Source organism: Protopterus annectens, chromosome 7.part1, assembly GCF_019279795.1.
Source record: "Protopterus annectens isolate FY-2018-M chromosome 7.part1, PAN1.0, whole genome shotgun sequence".
In the NCBI taxonomy this organism is placed as follows: Eukaryota; Metazoa; Chordata; order Ceratodontiformes; family Protopteridae; genus Protopterus; species Protopterus annectens.
The window spans coordinates 36,796,531-36,817,377 of NC_056740.1; positions in this window are offsets into that span (position 1 = coordinate 36,796,531).

The window sequence follows — 20,847 nt, forward strand, 5'->3', positions numbered from 1 at the left end:
GTTACCATTATTATTATTCAATCGAATAAAACTTTCCTCCTACAAATCACTGCCAAACATAATCATTGCCAAATATAATGTAAGCCCTAAGCCAATCAGACCAGAATAAGGGGAGAATACACTGAGAATTACCGCTATTCCAGCTCAGTGGATTGCCACTGTCTAGTACCCCTTACTTTTCAGTTACTTTGATGTTCTGTACATACTGCTCCTGATACTATGGGGCAGTGGGGTCTAACAACATTGATTCTATCTGTGTCCTTCTTGTTCAGACTTTCTTCCTCATCAGCTATCAATCTGAAATATCTGAAGCTTTTAATCTGTTCCATTATTTTTCCTATTTCAATATTAAGCTCCTTCTGATTTTCTTCATTTGTTGGCATGATGATGATCTTATCTATAAAAACCTGTTAACTGTACTCATCTGCCTAAGAAAAGTTTACCATTAAGTTTGAATTACTCGACTTCTTTCTTTTTTGACAAATTATCATTTGGACTTTGTATTGGATCTTTAAGACACTAGTAACTTCAAGGTGGTTTACAAGCTTGTTGCAGACCAAGCTAAGCCAGGATACTACTTGTTCCCAGTCCCAGAATGAGATACATTATTCTGGAATACAAAGAAGTCATGGAAAAAGTTGTGTTGTTGTAAATGTGCAAGTATCTAAAGTCTTTGATTGCTTAAGACATGATTGCATTAGTCAATGTTTCTGCCAGTTAAAGGTAAATTCTTTCATGATAAAATGTACAGTAAGCTGGTTAAATGGACATGATCAGAGTGTCATTTTACAAGGTGTATATTCAAGTTGAAAATCACTGTCTAGAACAGTACCTCAGAATTGTGTATTATGACCAATACTTTTCAATATGTTATATTGTAAAATACCCACCTTTGAAAAATATTGGTTAAATAATATGTCAACATTTGCAAAGTTGGTGCTCAGACTGAGAATCCTGATGACACTGAACATTTATATATGCATTTCACTCATTTAAGTAAATGAGCTATAGAGGCAAGATGACAATTCAGCTTTAAAAAGTAAGCTTGTTATTTTTGGAAAACCTAGAAAGGATCAGACCAAGAAGAAACAATAATGTATTAGAAATTATTAATCAAATAATAGATCTAGGCACTACTGCAGGAACAGGTTTTCAAATTTTAAGTACCATGTTCAAGAAATCAAAACTAGAGTTCTAAGACAATTTGATCTAGTATTAAATATATCTGCAAATAAATCAAAAGTTATTAAAAGATGTGCATGCAGCTATGGTAAGTCTCATAACTGAATAGATTTTGATATTTCGTAGTTTAACAACTACAAATATAGGAGTATTAGAAATTGCACAATTATGTTTTACTAAATATCAACAATCAGGCACTTGAATAACTTGGTCTCTACAGTGTGCTATAAAAATTGATTAGCCAATGATGACCTAAGGCCAAAAGTAGGAATATTTTTTGTTAAAGACTATCCTGGAATAGGGGACAAGGTCTTCTCTACTTAATGAATAATAACAGGACTACAAGAAGGAGTAAGTATGTGTCATAATTAACTCCAAAACTTTGGAATAGCTAAAGATTGTGTTGGACCTTCTCATTTATTGGCCAATAATATTGATAATATCATTAGCATAACACTCCACCACCTAAAACTGCTCTATAACATCTCACACCTTCTCATCTGTACAGTTTGTAATTCCCCATGAATGAAATATGGGCTCCCTGTTGTAACCTTACATTCCGCTACAACACATACAAAACACAAAACCCTGAATTCATCAATGTCAATTACTACAGCGGTGTAACTGGCTACCTGTAAATGACAAAGACAAATTTCCATTTAGCTATTAAATTTACAAGCTGTTAAAAAATGTGATTCTGTCCATCCTTGAAAACAAAATGACATGTTAAGCAGTGTGTGTACTTAGAAACAGCCAAGATGCCATTATCCTCCTTGGGCTTTGTTTTAAAACCTCCACAGGGGTAAGAGCTATCTCTAGGCTAGGCTCTGCCATTAGGAATTGACTACCTACAAAAGGGAGGCAGCAACAGACACTTCAATAATTTAGATTCAGATTACAAGAACTGTTGTTTAAGTGCACCAAATGCCCTTGCTTCTGTGACAATGCTTAGTTCTTGCAGCATTTGTAAAGCTACACTTTTAACAAATGACCACTGGCTGAATGTCTACCTGACCTGTACATACTATAAAATAATATCACTTGCATTTATAACTGTAAATAACACACAAATGTATTGTCTCAAGTTTGTTACTGTACAACTCTGTGCATTTTTCAGTCTGCGTATAATTTTTTATGTGTGTCTTGTAACATGGTGCCCGGGTTGTGTCTGAAAGGGTCTGCCGGGTAATCTACTTGCCAAGTTATCAAATAAATAAATATTTCATATCTCTCCCTCCTCCTTCTCCTCTCTTCCTCCTATGTATATATGCACATATATACATACATACTTATATATATATATATATGTGTGTGTGTGCGTGTGTGTGTGTGTGTGTGTGTGTGTGTGTGTGTGTGTGTGTGTATGTGTGTTTGTGTGAGTGTGTGTGTTCATGTGTAGCTAAAAATAAGGCAATTTAAAAATCTCAACATTTTAAAAGATGTCATTGTACATATACAACCATCTGCTAATAGTATTTCTTCTAGTTTTCTAGCATTGGAAAGTATGGCATTATGCTTGACTGATTTAGTGAGACATGGCTGGTAGTTGCTGATGTGCAAACTTTCTTCTGGTGACTGTTTGCTTGTTGTTGTTTGTATTACTAAATGGTAGGAAGAGATGTACTTGCCAGACATGGCACCCATCTCAGGGTCTTCTGTTCAGGTCGGCTGCCCTTTAAAATCTGTGCTGTTCATAGCGATTAGTACAATTATCTTTGAGTATTGTGGCTGCATCATTATCCTTCGGCTTCACTCTCAGTCATATGTGGTTCACTACTACATCCCCTCATGCCTTTTTTAAAATTTGCTATTTTTTCCTTTCTCTTAATGTGTTTTATTCCTTACCAATTTTCTCATGTAGAGTTCTCATTTTCAAGTTAGGGAAATTGTGTCAAGTGTACTTAGTAAATGCTTCTGAAGTTGAGCATCTCTTTCCATTAGCCATCTTGATTTTATTATAGTTTTTACATAATTTTTTATAATCAGCTCCCAGTTTTTTTTTTTAAATTTAAAGTTCTTGATGCAACTGAAAGTGCAACATTTACTCTTTGGCATAGTGAACATCGGTGATCTGTAGACATCTCTTACCTAAGATGCCTACTTAAAAAAATGTTATCATATTTAAGGTGGTTTAAGTTTAAAGGTCTTATTAATGCCTTTATTGGTATCACAGTTCACTTTCTACCATTTCTTTTTTCAAAGGGATTGTTACTTGAGTTTAGCAGGAGATAGAATATTTCACTTATAGCTCTGGTACCAGTGCTGTTTCTTGGGCACTGGGTCACTTATGCAACTGGAAGCCATTAGCATGAACAATAAAGGAGGAAGGTAGCTCTGGTACTAGTGCTGTTACTTGGGCACTGGGTCACTTACGCAACTGGAAGCCATTAGCATGAACAATAAAGGAGAAAGGTAGCTCTGGTACTAGTGCTGTTACTTGGCCACTGGGTCACTTACACAACTGGAAGACATTAGGATGAACAGTAAAAGAAGAAGGTAGCTCTGGTACCCATGCTGTTACTTGGGCACTGGGTCACTTACGCAACTGAAAGCCAGCAGCATGAACAGTAAAGGAGGCAGTAAGGATTAGTCAGACTCTTAAGGTGTACATTGATAGAAACCTGACAAAATAACTCAATCAAAATAGACAATAAACAAATCTGACCAACTGCAACCTACATAATTGGTAGTTTAAACTAAAATAAATCTCACAGATAATCTATTCACTGCAGCAAAACTGACACTCTTTTAAGTAAAATAATAAATTACATGACTAGACAGTACTTTTTCTGTTACAGAAGAATGTCTCCAGATTTGTGCAAGCATTCATTCAAAACCCTTTTTTGTGCAAGCATTCATTCAAAACCCTTTTTTCCCCTGTTGCATCTAAAATCCCATCCCGCTTTGATCCACCTGGAAAAGTTCTACCTTCCTGTACCTTCTTCCAGCTACATATTCAAAGATGCTCATCTGCTCTGTAGGGTTGCCACCTTTTCAAATGCCCAAAGTGGGACATTTTTGGTACAAACGTCAGATTTTGCAAACCAAGACATACCCCTAGCCAGTACAAAGGAACTTCACTTTTTTGCTTAAATAAAAGTTTATTCGTGTAGCATTTTAGTTGCTTATTCTGTTTCTTATAACATTTAGGTGTTTCAGATACAGAATAACTGTTTTATCCAACTATTACATAAAATATAGCAAATAATTTTGTCCTAAAAACTCAGGACATTTCCAATTTTTACAATTTTTTTGCAGGACACAAGTGCCCAAAAAGGGACTGTCCCTCACAAAGTAGGACAGGTGGTAACCCTACTGCTCTGTTGCCTTTCTACTTGCATCCTTGTTCTTAACCTCAGTGCCTTTCTCTTTTTCCCCTTGGGACCCTTTTGTTTGGCCTTAATCAATGATATAATTTCTCTTTGTAGCTTCATGGGTCTTCTCTTTTCTATGTCTTCCTTAAACCCTTGAGTACAGCCTGTGGGAACAGTGCCCTTGACCAAGTTTTCTAGATTGATAATTTTCTCAACCTGTCTCCAGGCTACTAGGTGAGATTTTAAGACTCTCAGCCAGGTGTTGAGGTGGTGACAATTATGATAGTAATGGTGGTTACTACTACTGCAATCATCACCCCCCACAACACCTAGTCAGCCTAATGTCCATAGACAGTTGGACAGTGCAACAGCTGTATACACTCTCTCCTTCTCTCTTCCCTCTCTCTCTCTCTCTCTCTCTCTCTCTCTCATTTTTTCACTATAGACAAACATTCAATGTCCAACATTTCTACTGTAAGACAATAAATTACCCATACATCCCAAATGTCAAATATGACTTTTTTCAATTTCAAGTAATAATTTGTAAGTTCTCTGAACTTCATTGACTTTTCTCCATCAATTAACATATGTCAATCTCTGTCTTGTCTCTATAATCATTATTAAGCTAAATCCTAAACTTACCATATAATGAAGTGCATAAATGAACTGTTTATTATGAATGTATCTACTGTCATTTTTCCCTCCTTATAACGAATGTCAAATAAAAATGCTGCATGTCTACTACTAACATCTAACCAGATTGTATAAAACTTTGTACTCTGTGTATTACTAATCACTAGGAAATAGTATAAAAAATTGTTATTGTAAATATTATCTTGTAAAAATTTTGATCTGGAACTGGAGCTTTTCTCCCTGTGGCTCCACTGAAAATGGGTTTCTGACACAGTGGACTTTCCCGGTCAATATGTCAATAAATAAATAAATCAATAAATATAATACCCTATACACATGGTTACAGCCCTTGTTAAGTATACCTTCACTTCTCAAAACCATTAGTAATATGGTCAGCATACACAATATTGACTACAATCTGTCAACCTGTCTGCACACATGTATTGTACTGCTCAGTGTATGCCCCACTAAAGGCTCACTTTCTGGAGTTACCTTGTGGTGATTTTAGTATCTTTTGTATTAGGTGCATTGCATAAACACTGCAAGCACACAGTATGGAATAACATTATTTTACAGTAGCATACCCGAGAGATGTTTTATCAATACATGTTGGAGTCAGGAGCTCTTAGGTGCTGGATTAAGCAACCACAGAGAATACTATGATATGTGAAGCATGCAAGCATAGAATTCTACGCACAGGCTCATCTATGTGTGTGAGATAAGCATATGCATTTAGATTACTGATGCTTTCTTGGAAGAAGCAGTAAGCTATATTGCTTTTGGTTTAAGGACCTGTCTCACAGGAAATAAATGTCATATGTGAGAATAATTAGGGAATGTTCGTTTAATAAATAATAGTACTTAAGTATTTCATGAGTAGGGAAGTTGGCAAGAACAATATTGATATTTGATTGGTACAATAAGATATGTTTTTCTGTAAACAGAAGAACACGTAGCTTTCAGTTGTCATTACTTATCCTGATTCTTGCATTTTAGTAAACTGTATTATAACTTCCTGAGTTTTGAGTAATGTACATTATGTAAAAACATTTTTGCTTTTAAAATAGAATTCTGGAAAGGCCAATGTTTTATTGATTTATTGGGACTGAAATGAGTAATTATACCATAAGTATATTTTGAAAAAAATAAATGTCAGACTGGATGGAAAACCGTCAGCATGAGAAATATTTCCAGTACTGCAAGACAATATTTTCAAATTTTTATGAGACAAAAGGGGAATAAATCAAAAACTAATGGGAAGGCAATAATGTCTCATAGCAATGTTGTTCTCAGAATTCTTCTGAGGTACCTGCACAAATTATCAACAACTAATTTGTCCTACACTTTTTAAAAAGGTATTGTACCCTTGAGCCAGGGATTGATAATAACTTAAGTTTTATGTTTAAATTTTTAATGACCCTAGTTTGATTTTTTTCAGTACAGTTTCCTTCAGCAACTTCAGTATTAATATTTATTGAGCTAGTGCATTTTGCTAGCAATGTGAGATGAAACTGATAGTGTACTTGTAGGTGAAAACAAGTATAAATTCTGTTTGTTTTTAAAACGTTTCATTAAAATACTTCTAAATATAAATTATTTCTTAGGTTACATAATAAATCTGAAGTAACATTTTCATTTGCAATGATATAAAAATATTGTACGCATTACAAGAAACATAGAATTACAGTCTGTTTTCCAAAATAGTGAACACAGCTTTCTGTTTTTGCATTAAGGCTTTCATCAAGCAATATACATTTGTTTGCATCTGTATAATGTGCCAATTTATAGTTGGAACAAAAACGTGACCAAACTGCATTTATTGTCCAATAAAACATTTTTTAACTTCATTTAGAACACAGAATTAGAATCATTCACCCAACATAGCAAGCAACTAGCCATTGCCATTTTTTCTGGACCACTATATTTGTGAATTTATATAGCCATCATCTAAGAACTTCCTTGCTTTTCTCTCTGCTTGACACATAGACTGTAGGTGCTAATCCTTGGCTAGCATATTTATGCAAATGTCCGATCGTACTTATGCTGTTTGTGATACATTCTTACTTACCTTGATGTATTACATAACATCTATGTTCATGCTGCTTTTATTCCTTCATAATTTCACCTTGGTTTTGCACTTTTTTTTGTTCTGATATTAACTCATTTACTCAGGAAAGCTAGAAAGAGTAGTTGAATATCTTAAGTTCTACTCTAGAAATATGAGGTCAGACTGCAAATAAGTGAGCAAATATGGCCTGTCATTATGCTCAGTGAACGTTCACATCATCAGCAACAGAACATCAAATGTTACTTCTCAAAAGACAGCACAATGGCAGCAGAGAGTCTGTGCTTACATAAGTTAAGGAAGTCTTTGTAGAAGCTACCACAAAGCTACTTGCTGTTGAAGTGGATGCATGAAAAGTCTGTGGTTCCCAGTGTTAGAGGACTGAATCCAGATACTCCCCACATAATTTTTTTCACTATTGCCTTCATATGAACATGTGGACCCATATGATTAAATGATTGCAATGCTGTGCAAAGTACTTTCACTTTTTTGTGCTGGACTTTGATTTTCTGTTTGAAAGGAACAGACAAGTATTTAATCATTTACAGAGAAGGATAGGTATTTATACGTTATTTTATATATTTATTTCTTCACAGACCAAACATATGAGTTAAAATTCTGAATATTCTGTGAAAGCGTGTACATTTGAGAGGTATGGTTTTAGTTTGTGTTAATGGTGTGGTGCTTACATTCTTTTCCTCAATGTTTTGCTGCTGACAGGCCTGATTTATGGGTTGAAGTGCCATTCTTCAGTCAGTCTCCTCTCGGAGTATCCCTAGAAAAAATGTAGGAAACAAAAGGTTAGATATAGTTCAACTAAAGACAGTGTGCCTATAAATAAAGATGAATTACTTACCTTAGCTAAGGATTTATTGCAGGATTTAAACCTTGTTAAGCAGCAGAAAAAATTAAATGTATTCATAATTCCACAAATTGTGAGGATGTTTTATCAGAGGATTTTGATAATGGCAGGGACAGGGCTTCTTCTGTATTTGCCTCACAATCAACTGGCTCTGATTCTGAGGAGACTGTTTCCTCATGTTCTCCTATATAGGAGTATTCTTTTTCTGAGAGTGGGTCCAGGATTAATTATGCAGTTTTGAGGGAACAAATGTACCTCCACCCCATGGAGATACTATGATATGTTACAAATGGATATGTCATATTCTACATCTATTCCTCCTACTATGCTAACTTTGGAGGATGCTTTTGAATCTGTCTGTAATAATTGTGATAATCTCACCTTAGGGCTGACTCAGCAGCTATTTCTATTTCATCCCCAGCTGCTAACAAAGTTCTGGTCAATGTTAATTCTTCACCTTCAGACAAGGGTGGTAATGCCTTTGGCAGATTTGGTAGGAACATTTTCTCTTCTTTAACTCTAGCCTTCGGAATCCTGAATTACCTGGTTCAACTATATGTTAAGTTGTGTAGAAAGTTAGAGGAACATTTCTGACAGATTACTCTCAGAAGGTAGGTCCTTTTTAAATCCTATTATTACTGCTACTAAACATTATTTAATGAGTTTGTGTGATTGTGCTGTCTGTGTCCAGGGTAACAGTTACTCTTACTGTGATTGCACCTTTTGCCTTTGTATGTATTCTATAGTTTCCAAAGAAGAAACATCTGAAAATTTAATTCTTCTTTGGATAAAGAGGTTCTGTTTGATCCAAGCAGTTTAATGAAAGAGGCAAATCAATCCACAGAGTTTCTATGATTTTTCACACCCCTTTTTCTAAATTTTCCATAACTCATGTTTCTTTTTTCAAAAAGGAAAAAAAAGCAATCCCAGCAAATTTTCACCAAATAGGGATCAAAAATGAAATGACAGAAACAAAAATAAATAAATAAATAAAAAATAAAAAACCAGGGATCCTTTCTGAAAACAGACAATCCTTTATCTCAGAATTACTGTACACAAACACTGGCTTTTTCCCTTTTAATCTATTCCAAAGATTGGTTCTCAAGCTTCCTCTTTGGCAACAGATTGTTTCAGACCAATGCGTTCTCAGACTAGTTTAAGAGGGATACAAATGGCAATGGATAAATATACCTCTTCTTTAGGGAATTCCACCTCATCCTCCAAAGCAAGCAGAATTTTTTCTTCACCGTATCCTTTTCTTGGTGTTCATAGAATCAGTGCCTCAAAAGCAAATGGGAGAAAGATTCTATTTAAAATGTTTCTGGTACCAGTAAAGGATCATTCATTGAGACCAGTATGGGGCCTATTCTTTTTTAACTTATTTGTGAAAGAACCAAAGTTTAAGATGTTCACCTTAGATAGTCTGTTATCTCTCATTCCTCAAGTTTCATGATAAATCTAGACTTAAAAAAGATTCTTATAATTATATTCCTATTGCCACAGATTTCAGAGATTTCTTCAGATTTTCTATGTTATAATTGTATTATCAGTTGTCTGCATTTCCCTTTGGGTTAAATATAGCTCCAAGCATTTTTACAAACTGTCTAGTCAAGTGATAGCTGAAGACTGCAGGCCATTCACATATTTCCTTATTTAGATTACTTACTTACATTTACAAAGTCTTTTCCAGGTGTCAGGAGACCATTTCTTGGGTTACAAATCTCCTTTTCAACCCAGGCTTTGAGATCAACAGCCAAAAAGCCTACTTAATTACTTCTCACAGGATTGTGTTTTCAGGATGCCTTCTGGATTTTCCCTGAAAAAGGCACTCCTATCCAAGGAGAAGGTTGTATCTGTGGAAATCTTCCTAAGCTTGTCAAATGAGTTTCAAACTTCAGCCAGAAGGTATCTCAGGATTCTCTAACATTCATGGCATCAAGGATTCTAATGATTTATTTGCCAGGTTGCACATGTGAAAAAAAAAAAAACATTGATTATTTAAAACTATGAAGACCTAACATTGTTACCCCCTGTAATGCCAAATTGCAATCTTGGGTTTTGTGAAGAAAGAAAGAAAGAAAGAAAGAAAGAAAGAAAGAAAGAAAGAAAGAAAGAAAGAAAGAATTGCTTTGATGGAGACAACAGATTGCCCTGAATCAAAGTCTCTCATTTTCTCTACCTCCCTCTGCTCGATGTGTGACAACAGATGCTTAAGTTTTGCTTGAGTGGAGCAGTTTCAATGCAATTAAAACTGCAGGGTCTTTAGAACAAAAGAGATAGGTCAAGGCACATAGATGTCAAAGAGATCTTAGCTGTGATCCATGCTATTGCATCTCTGCATCATTTGTGGTCCCCATACCTCTACATGGTATTACAGACAATACCATAGTGGTGTGGCACATAAGCAAAAAGGGAGCTCCAGATTTTACCCATTGTGCAGGCTTTCTATGTTAACTTGAGAGGTCACTATGAAGCATTGTTTAGATATCTGAGCTTCCAACATTCATTCAGAACAAAATGTAGTAGCAGACAAACTAACAGGACAAGGACAGACCCTAACAAATTGAAATTGAATGAGGGGGTCTTCCATGAATTGATCCAGTTTTGAGGAACACATTAAATTGATCAGTTTTCCTTCTTTCAAAACAGACAACTAAACACATTCTGCACCAGGAATCCTTTCAAACAGATATTGAAAACAGATTTTTTTTCTCATGGTTGGAAATGTTTCTTTATGCATATTCAACTCTTCCACTGATATCCAGGGTAATTCTGAAGATTCTGAAAGACTACCCAAAAAAGTCTTGGTGACTACATTCTGGCCCAGGCAATGATTCTCCCTTCTTATGAAATTAGCCAAGGGCAATTACCACAAGCTTCCTCACAAACTGGACTCGTTCACACAAGACGGGGGGAGTCTGATACACCCCAATCTCAAACAAAATAAACTGACTGCCTGGATGAGTTTTGATACATTTTAAGCACATGCTTTCTGAAGATATATAGCAGATACTAAAGGAGACAAAATAACCTGCTGCTAGGAAATGTTATGTTAGAAAGTGGGAAATATTTTCTCTTTTGTGCCGCAATAATAAGTAGGGACCAATCAGGGATTATGTACCATTGCTTCTTCAATATCTGTGTGAGTTACTATCCTCTGGCCTGCCTTACTCCTTTAGCAAGGAGTATTTGTTGGTTATTTCAGCACATCTACCCATGGATCCTCCTCCTCCTTCTTTTCAGACTTCGCTCATATTTTGCTACGCAGTTTTTTGTTTTTTTTACATCTAAACAAACCTGGTAAACAGGAGGCACTTTGCTGGAATCTTTACTCAGTGCTGGTAAAGTTACTTCTGTCTGCCATTATATCAGCTCTTCTGGCCATTTTTGGTTCATTATTTGGTAGACTGTTTCACTTTTTGATCTGACATCTGCAGGAGAGTATATGAGTTGCAAGCTGTCATGGTAGGAAAACTCTATTTGGTTTTCAATAATTATAGGGTTATTTTTAGAACAAATCTCCCATTCATTCTAGAAGTAGTTTCAGAGTTTGTTTTGAATTTAGCCATCTGTCCCAATGTTTTCTTTCTGAAATTTGTAGCCAGAGAGAAAATGTTCTCTATGCTTTGAATATGCCTATGTAATTCAGGTATCATCTTGTCAGAACTAAGCCCTATGGGAAAACTGGACAGTTGTGAACTTCCTATTTGGAGGCATTGTAGCAACTGCCTCATGTACACTGACAACACACTTATTCCTAATAAAGCAGATAAAGTATGTCAGAGGTGTGACTACATTTTAACACTGGAGGCAAACTCTCTCATACAACCAAAACTCATTCTATAGAGGTTGTCAGTGACACTTGCACCATGCCTGCTATACATGATAAAGACCCTACACATAAAACTACTTATGCTGAGGCACTTACAAGTAACCTTCCTAAAGCACTAAAACCTCCTGCATGGTGCAATCAATAAAAGGATCCTTAGCCATTACATAAACACCCCATTTAAGCACCACCTAAAGTTAATACACAAAGAAACACTGTATCCAATGCCTGTCTGCTAAGCCGTTAAGGCAAACCAGTGCACAGCCACATTTCCTGGTCATTGGTGATTCTATAATGAGGCATACTGATGTCTCCTTCACCAGACTGAGTAAAGAGAGAGACATGGTTTGCTGCCTTTCTGGGGCTGGGATCCGTTAACTCACATGTGCACTCAGGTCATTGAACCACAGGTCCCTGTATGACTTTGTCATAGCCCATGTGGGTGTTAATGACCTGATATATAACTCCCTTGACTATATGAAGTGAGACATGAGTGAGCTCACTGATTATGTGTCTTAGGCAGGTATGAGCCTGATTACTGAGCAGCATACTACCTTCTCCATTTTAAGACCAGCGACTGCACAAGGGAAACTAAAGGTGGAGGAGTCTCAGTCTATATCAAAAACAACCTCACATCCAGACTATTAAAGTTTACAACCTGCTGGAACTTATACATGTGCAATACCCATGTCCCAGGAAATTTCTGTTACCTATCTCAATGTACTAGAGTCCATCACCATTCAACCCAATATGATCTTCATGGGGAATCTCAACTACCCCTCGATAGATTAGGAATAATATACTACTTCTAATGCACAAGCCCCCAAATTCCTAAAATTTGTTAATACCAGCATCATGGAACAGGTGGTCCATTCTTCTACTCGAGGTACAAACATCACTGACCTTGTACTCAGGAACATGGAGAAGTGATGATCCTCACCCAATGTAATTTACCTGCTTGTCAGATCTGACCATAAGGCAGTATTACTTGAAATAAAATTTAAATGCAGGAACCTAGTGAAACCAAAACCATTTAGGAACTATTCCAAGGTTAACTTTTCTCTAGTAAGCAGCCCCCTTGGCTAAATTCCAAGCACCTCCAAACCCAGTAAATACCATAGCATATGCTAAGCTATTTACAAAATCACTGTAGAGCCAAATTAATAGCTATATAAAGTGAGTTGTGCCCACTTGTATTAAGAGTAAGACAAACTCAAAAGTCAAGCCACCCTGGTAGAATCACAATATCAATTGGTTATACAATAAACAGAAAAAAAATCTTGGTCAAGTATAGGAGAAACAAGATCCAATATACTGAAAGCCCCCTGACGAATCTAAACAGGCAACAAAGAGTATTAATTAATACTTCAAATGCTAAATTTGGAGAAAAAAATAGTTTCTCAGACAAAAGACAACCACAAAGCTTTCTACAGCTATGTCCGTAACTTCATGGGAAATAAGCAACAATGCACAGAATTTTTTGCAAATGACATCACCCAACCTGGACTGGAGGCCATTGCCAAAGTCTTGGATGACAGATTCAGCTCAAATCCCCCCACCCCCCAATAGTCCAAAGGAAATACAACATAACACAATCCCATCCAACTTTTACTAGCGGAACAGGTCATCAATGTTCTTTCCATATCCAAAAACCCTGCATTGATGGGCTCTGATAACATGCCAGATACCTACTAAATAGCATGAAACATGACCTCTCTGGTTCACTTGAATAATTTTTCAACTGGAACCTATAGTCAGGTTTTGTGCCTAAGGAATTGAGGATGGCTACAGCATTACCCTGCACAAAGGAGGTTCAACCACTGATCTGGGTAACTACAGGCTGATAGGTCTGTTCAGACTCAAATGTAAGGCTATGGAAAGAGTCATCATGGGCATGATAAACAAGAACACAGGTAAGCTGCAAACATTGGAACCCATCACAATACAGCTTTGTTAAAGGAAGGTCATGCCTATTGAAACTGGTGGACATCTGTGAATGGGCCACCAAAGCAATGGATGAGGGTAAGACTGTGTACACAGCTCACCTCAACTTGGCCAAGGCTTTTGTTACAATTACCCACTCAGGGATTATTGATAAGCTGAATAATTTAGGTATAAACCCTTTTATCACCCACTGGTTAGCCAACTGGCTTACTGATAGGACCCAGGAGGTCAAAATAGGTGAGGTCACCTTCAACAGGAGGCCAGTCAGTAGAGGAGTCCCCCACTGCTCAGTACTGAGCCTGCTGCTTTCTGCCATCTATTTCTCTGAAGTGGAAGTAATGCTGAAAGTTTATGGCTAACTAAGTTCAGAAATTATTGCAAGCTGGGGGTTATCATCAAATCCCCTGCAGACACTAACATTCTTCAAGAAGGCCTATCTCTGATTAACAAAAGGGGCCACAGCCATAGTCTTAAAATCAATGCTAAGCCATGAATAATTGCACCCTTTGGGACATCAACCATCCAAGCTAATTACCATGTTGATAATGCACCCCAAGAGTTGATGCAGTGGTTAGGACCTTGGTACACAGGTAGACTTGTCTTCAAACAGTACGTGTCCAGTGTGGTGAGGAAATCCTTTTATGCTGCACAACTTATAAGTAAGGGCATGGCATGTAGATCCAAAGAGGTCATCATCCCACTGTACTCTACCCGGATCAGACCAATCATAGAGTACAACGTCTCTTTGGTATGTGGCTGTCCAGGCATATGCAACAACTACAGTGACCTCAGAGGTTCCTTACAAAAAGAATACAAGGAGTAACAAACCTGTCCTATGCAGAGCACCTTAAAGCCCTTTCCCTTTAATCAGTTTCCTATAGATTGCTGAGAGGTTATCTATGGTTGGCTTACAAGGCATCTACAAACCCCATATTTATGAATCTCCTGCATATTTGTAAGTCAAACAGAATCAGGAATACATGGTGTAGGGACCTGAATTTTGCTGGTGACTTAAACAGAACACACTGGAGAGAAAGATATGTGTCCCAGAGACTGCCCCTCCATTGGAACAGGCTTCCTATCCATGTGAAGCTTGGTTCATTTATTACACAATTTAATTGCAACCTAGACCTGTGGATGGGGAAAAGGAAATTTACACTGGGCCTGGCACCCATGTCCCTTATGGACAGATGTAGCTTAGAAATGCCTGGCCCTCAATGTCTTATTTGTATACAGCACATCATTATTCTTTTGGGGAAACTTAGCTAGGCATAGAAAAGCCCCACAGCTGTTAGACTAGTAACAATCTATGAATCTACGAATGAATCTGTGATGGGACAAAGAATGGAGGCAACCTGTATCAGTTCAGACAATTAGCAGATGGTTGTTCATTTCTACTTTTTTTTACTCTTGTTATTCACACCATGATAAAACAATTTCAGTCAGGATCAAGGCACTTTGTACTAAAGCCTTGCTTTCTTTCTTGGCATACTGAAAAGGGTGGACTCTGAAAATATTCCAGAGGTAGCTTATTGGTCCTCTGTGAATGTTTCTACAAAAATTACATATTGGAGTCCTTTGTCTGGGCCAAGACAGGCTTTGCTAGGACCGTACTCCAGGAGCTTCTGGATCCTAATCCTTCCTCTTCTCAGGATGAATAAACTATGATAATCTACTCAAATAGTTATAGACAACTACAACAATGAGAATGATGACACAGTACAGTTATATAAGTTGAACTTAATGTAACAGCAGATTTTCAAATTCTGCACTGCTGTGGTACCTGCATTCTCTCTCCACCCCCACCCCACTTTTTTGTATTTACAGTTACTTTTTTGAGATAAAAGTTATGTGTTCCTAACTTTTTTGGGTTTAATGATGTGTAGGGTCTCTGTTTGGAAGGAAAGAAAGTCCTGAAGAAATTGGCATCTGGGTTGCTGTTTTCTCTATGTAGATTTTGAGACACAGCAGTCTGGGCACATGTATGGATGGGAACCAGAGACGTTTGAAGGCTAGTCGCCCATTATATCCTGGGAAGGATATAACCCAAATAGCTATAGGCTATTGCAGCAGTATGGAATTCAAACACCTACTGCTATGATAAGGGCAACTTATACAGCTGCACTTTCCATAATAGAACAAAAATAATGAATGCAAAATTGCAATGAGTGTGGGATGCTTCATGGATCTGTTAGAGGCCCTCTCCTGTTTGCATTTATTTTGCAGATATCTAAACCATTATCATATAAGTGCTGTTAACCAAGTTTTCTGATGACTGCAAGCTGGGTACAGTTATCTGCTCATACACTCTTAATAACCAACTTCAGCAAGGGTTGGAATATGTGCATTCATGATGTACTGAAAATAGCTGAAATTAAAATGCAAAAAAGTGTGGCTTAGTAGCACTTAGTAAAAAAGCTGCTTCCACCTTATATGTTATTAATGGTATGTCTCTTCAGACAGAGACATACATGGACCTGAGCACTTATATAGACAACTTGCACTCATTTAGTCATCACATTTCCATCATAGTTAGGAAAGCCTTTTCTCTAGTGCATTTTTATTACCAAGGCAATATCTTCAAGTGCTAAAGAAGTCATCTAACTCTGTATTCATCTTTTATCAGACCCATCATTGAAGGTATCAAAGACTTCAAAACAAGAAAATTAAAGGTCTTAAATCCTTCAACTATCTCAAAAGATTTAAATAACTCTCCTTATACTCAGAAGCCTATCAGTTGTTCTGAAGTGACCTTTGTCTAGCTTTTGAAGCTATGAAAGACCCAATCGTATTTCACCTCCTATTTCTTCACAAAATTATTTCCTCCATAAACATCCACACTGGATACCTAAATCAAAAAACAAATATAAATGAGGTTCTTAACACAATGTGTTCCCAGGCTATGGAATGTGTTGCTTATACAGTTGAAAAAAGTACTGCTTTGACTACCTTTGGTATTGTTGAATGGATGCGTATACTTACATTTACATGAGACTTATTGAGTAAGGCCATGCTTAGTTTGGAAGGTAAGTAGTATTAAGTGTTTGATAAGAATGGCAACAACTTTTAAGTCTGTCTTCTTAATGGTGTCCATGGCTGGGCATCTTATGAGTTCTATGATTATTTACCTATTATTATTCCGAAGTCCTCAAGGTCCTGTGTAGTCAGATCTTTGAAAATTCATTCACTTCTTCTTCTTATATTGGACAAACAACTTATATTAAGGTTGTTTCTCCTTTTTTGAGGCCCAGAATAATAGGAGAAAAGAATATGTTACTTAGATGAGCCACAATTCAGCCATGCACAGCTATCTACTCATCCTTCATTTATCTGCTTTATGATTTGCTAAATGTCTACAGGTGATTGCATTTAATGGTCACTTTACCAGACAGCATTCCTGGGCTGAGTCTGAAAAAGGTCCATGGACATCAGTGCTCCATCTCAGTAAATAAAATAAAATGAAATATACAAAAGGTATCCATTCACAAAAATACATTATACTCTACCATAATTAAATTTGGATAAGGATTTGTTCACTTTTTTTAAGAAAAAGAAAAATATTTCAGTTCACTCGTTCATGTGTCATCCATCCATCACTTCAACTGTTTAAAATTTTCTGAGAATAACTCCAGCCAAAACAGAATCATAATAAAAAGCATATTATTACATGCAGAAGTTATGTTAGGTAATGAAAGATGTGTTTTTGCTCCACTGCATTATTCTAATATTTTTATATACCTAGATGACAAAGTGGGTCTATGGTCATTTGGGAAAAGAAGGCTAATCATATTGACAGTTAAAGACATGGAGTTCTGTTAGTGTCTCGACCAGATCCAGTTCTGAATACTTCGGAATAACATGCAAGGACCACATTGACTTTTCTTAGACAAATCTGTAAAACTCTGGTAACATCATGTTCATGCTGACAGTTTTTTACACACTTATAAAGCTCTATGGTATCTGATTTGGGGTTTAGAGTCACAGTTAGTTTCTACATTGCATATAAGGCAGAGTTTAGAAACTACCCTTCTGGCAAGCAAGCAGACAAATCACTAACACATACTGTTTTTTGTGCATCACAATTTTATCAAAAGAGAGTTCAGTGCATATCAAGGTGTAATATAAATTGGGCTCAGTACATCTCTGCTGTGCACCTCCTATTCCAGCAGTGCATACAATACATAATCGTACATACATTTCATGCTAGGAGGAAATTCATTTATCATGCCCCAAAACATACATATATCATTTATTTTCATAAATGTCTATGTCTACTTTAATGAAGTCAGTATTGCTGCTATTTTTATTGGGTTTGATAGTCTATTAGAAAGCAGCACTAATCTTTACAAAAATTAGTTAATGTTCTTATTGATTTCATTGCATGGTTCTAATGAGGCATTTGTATAAACATTTCTTCAGCTAAACAAGCAGACTGAAAGTGATCATTAATGGCTGTCTAACCCAATAATAAATCATTTCAAAAATGACTTTCAAGAGAAAAAAAATGTATTTATTTATATTTATTTATCCTTTGTTGACCGGGTTAGTCCTACTAGGCTGTTTTCAGGTGATACCAAGGGTGGTATTTATATGACTTTTAAATAGTATTGCTTATACTACTCTATGAAATACGTATAATGTTCACCATTTGCTGACATAGTTTACTGTATATATAGACATTCATTTTAGTGATACACTTTAGTATTTTTTTAATTTAATTTTTATTGTCTTCATATATGAAACCCTTAATTGAAAACCCTAACTCCAGCTAGTATCTTAGAAGACTACAATATAATGTGATGATTATTTTGCCTAATCAATTTTTACTACGTATTGAAATGCAACCAGTTGTTTAAAGCACTCCAATGCTATTAACATGGAGAGTCAATAAAGCCTACACAGACTTTTTCCCATGTAGCCATAGTGACACACTGCTTACATGAAAGTAAGCAGGAGTGCAATCCAGTAAATAGTGCTTAGCAGTGCTCAAGAGCATGTCTACATGGAAGTATCCGTTGCATTCATATCACCTCATAAGCAGGTGAATTGCATGCAAATGAGGGAGGTAGAGTGATCCAACAAGCAGATAGGCAGTCCTGCAGACCTCATGTTGGTGTCCATAATGTACACGGAAAAATTCCATGTACAGGATGTTAAACAGACAACATAGGCTGTAAAATTGCAGTTAGAAGGACAGAAATAGCACAGCAAACATGTGTAAAACTATCCACCGTATGTCCAAAACCATATGGAAAATAATTTAAAATAATTTTTTTTTTTAATAATCAGGGCATGGTTGCACAGCGCATCACAGTGCACAAACATGCTATTATGAAAAAAAAAATTAAAAGGGTGTGATAATGTACTGCAGCAGTATGTGACAGTAATGCATGATAGGACCCTACATGGAGTAGCTACAATGCTGGAATGGTGCTGTTGTAAAGGAGGCAGGGCCAGGAACCGTGCAGTATCCAGGTTGTGTGCACTGATCTCTATGCAAATGAGGTGGGGTTACTGAATAGCATAAATGGGTATCCATGTCCGCAGCTCGCATCTGTGTAGGCACAGAACCATAGTGCTGTTCCAGAAGAGGTAGCTGACATCAAAAGTAAGGGGGGGGGGTTATCCGCAAATGTTTAAGCTCATTGGAGCTCATTGGCATCTGTTTGTGCAGAGTGGCACTCTGCTGAGCGGGGGGGGGGGGGTGTCCAGTGACTGCTAAGCTTTGTTTAACTTCAGGGCATGTGTTTCCATGCATTTACACTTCTTTGTGTAGCATGCTGTTATGCTGAACATGCCCGTCCATGAGAGTGTGTCTACTGACTGCTGAGAATTGTTTGTCTATGTGGCATAGGTTTGCATGGCATGCCACGGTCCTGAGCAAGGACGGCAGTAAAAAAAAAGATTGGCTGAGAAAGCCAAAGATATATTAATTACTGATTACCCCTGCTTTACTTAAACTAGGTCTATTAAAACCCCTTAATGATGTACTTGGTAGGTGGAATGCATCATAGGCAGCCAATCACACAGGCTGCTCCTACAGCACAGCACTATAAAGGTTGCATACACCCTACAATGTCATTTCACCGCCATACTCTGCACCAGTGGAGTACAAACTTGGGATTTTTAACTGAAGGAATGTAGAGGCTGCTGCAGGTCTGCTACATCTGTATGTGCTAGATGCTGAGGTCAGTGATGCTGCTGCTGACAATAGGCCAAGTCTGTGAAGGAGAAGAGTGTTCAGGCCCAGGGTAACCTACCAGGAACAACATGAGCTGGAGATTGTAGAGTGCTACAGGGTGGACAGGGACATACTACAAGTACTCACTGAGCTCTGCTGCCCTCAACTCAGACCCAATGCCAACAGAGGTGAACCCATCCCAGTGGAAACAAAGGTATGTGTAGCTCTTAGGATACTAGAACAGGTACTTTCCAAAGACCAACTGGGGACAAGATGGGGGTCTCACAGACATCAGCATCCAGGGTACTTCACCAGTTCCTGGATGACATGTTACCACATGCCCCTGAGGAGAGGGTCAGCAGTATGCAACACTTCTACCATGTAGCACACTATCCTGAAGTAGTGGGTGCCATAGATTGCACTCATGTACACATCAAGGCACCACCCAGTGAGGAGAATAGAATCTACACCGACTGCAAGAGGTATCACTCCATCAACTGCTAGGTTGTGTGCAATGCCCAGCGCATTATCATGAATGTATGTCTGCCGGTAGCTCTGGTAGTATTAATGACTCCCACATCTGGCACACATAACAGCTGTACCAGATGTTTGGTAGGGGAGACATCCCTCATGACCATTTACTGGGGGGTGTTGTCTATACACTGGAACCATGGATGATGACACCCATCAGAAATGCACACACACCCACAGAGGAATGCCATAATGAGGCACATGCACAGACTAGGAACATCATAGAGCATGTGTTTGGGTTGCTGAAGTCACAGTTCTGGTGCCTTGATATATCTGCTGGAGCCCTGCAGTACTCTCCAGCCACAT